Source organism: Elephantulus edwardii, unplaced genomic scaffold (assembly GCF_000299155.1).
Source record: "Elephantulus edwardii isolate Elephantulus edwardi_28Jun2011 unplaced genomic scaffold, EleEdw1.0 scaffold00102, whole genome shotgun sequence".
NCBI classification, from domain to species: Eukaryota; Metazoa; Chordata; class Mammalia; order Macroscelidea; family Macroscelididae; genus Elephantulus; species Elephantulus edwardii.
The window spans coordinates 3552605-3554428 of record NW_006399852.1 but is presented as its reverse complement, the minus strand read 5'-3'; positions in this window follow the sequence as shown (position 1 = coordinate 3554428).

Genomic DNA, 1824 nt, shown 5'->3' with positions numbered 1-1824 from the left:
TTATTATGATGATGGAAGTTAAGCCATGTTCACCCATGGTGAACAGTTGTCAGTAGAGCTTACAGATTAAGACAAACTGGATGAATAGATTGGCCATCTACTTTTGAAAATCAGTCATTGAAAACTCTATGGATTACAAGTGAATATTTACTAATATTGTACTGAAAGATGAACCCTTTAGGTTGGGAACGCATTATGGAATAGCCACAACAGTGGACTTCAGTGTGTCAACAATTGTGAAGGTGGCATAGGGCAGGGTGATGCTGTATTGTACATGTGCTCTTGTGCTCGTTAGTCTCTTGGATAAAATGGCATGAGCCACCACAGCACATCAAGATAGGATCAGCCATCTTTGTGAGCACATAAAAGCAGCATGCCCAGTAGCTACAAATTACAAGTTGCACACCAGTGTAGCAAATTCCACCTTTAGAAGCATAACTTTTTGTGGTATATGTGGAGGAAATAATTACTTATTTTGATCTATACTATTTGGTTTTCAAAGTCCTGTTATTTAGAAAATAGATGGCCCATCCTGATTCCTATTCTATCTTAGTCAGGGAGGTCCACCAAAACATGTCCACAATGGGGAATTCTTGTGGCATTTGACACACCAATGGTACAGATTTCAGTATCACAGCATCTCAAGTTATCTCAGTACAGCAAACTGACAGACAAGTGCTACCTACACTACTTAGAATAACTTTCTCTCCAAACCCAATTAATACCAGGCCCAAGGACCATAGGCCCCAGGGCCAACTGACTTTTAAATACTTCTAAATAGGATGTACTATTCCTTGGAAAAGAACATGATATTGAGAATGGTAGAGGGCTGGTGAAGGAGAGGAAGGCCTGCAACTCATGGTGACCCTATGTATAGCTGGTCTGAAGTCTTCCTTGTCCTGACCCCAATACAGCTCTCTCCATTGCACCAGTTACTGTATCAATCCATCTCATCCAGGATCTTCCTTTCCTGCACTGTCTCTCCACTTTTCTGAGCATGTTGTCCTTCTCCAAGGACCTGGCTCTCCTAGCCACTTGCCTAAAGTATGTGAGACATCTTACATTAGACTGATATCTTTGCTTTTGAGCACTTTACAGAGGCCCTTAACAGTAGATTTTCGCAGTTCCACAAGTCTTTTGATTTCCTGATTGCTGCTACTAAGTATGGACTTACGTAAAATGAAATCATTAACAGAATCATTTTTTCTCCATTTGTCATGATGTTGCCTATTGGTCCAGTAGTAGGGATTTTTGTTTTCTTGATGATGAGATACAATCCATATTGAAGACTCCAGGCTTTAATCTTCAGAAAGTATTTCAAGCCTTCTTCATTGTCTTCAATCAAGGTTATGTCATCTGTATAATGCAAGTTACTAACGATTCTTCCTCTAAACTTAATTGCACATTATTTTCCATATAGTCTCACCCTCCAATAGTTACTTATTGGTCCAGTGGTGAAGATTATTTAGTAACTCTAATTATATGTTATATTCTTGGGATGGATGTCCAATAACTGCAGTGAATTCAGAGATCACGTCTAATCAAGGCACTGTTGCTGAGATAGTGAAGAAGAACTTTCTTAAAATCTCTTAGAAAATGTCTCACTCAGTCAGGGTCTTTGTTGAACTAAACACTATAATGATGGGCATATGACGCTTAGATTGATTGAGTCAGTCCCTGAGGATAGTCAGCCTTCCCTGTTATTGTTGTTAGGTACTACCAAGTCGGCTATGATTTGTAATGATCCTATGAACAATGGATCTGAGCACTGCCCTATTCTGTGTCATCCTCAACGTCACTGATATACTTGAGCCCATTGTTATA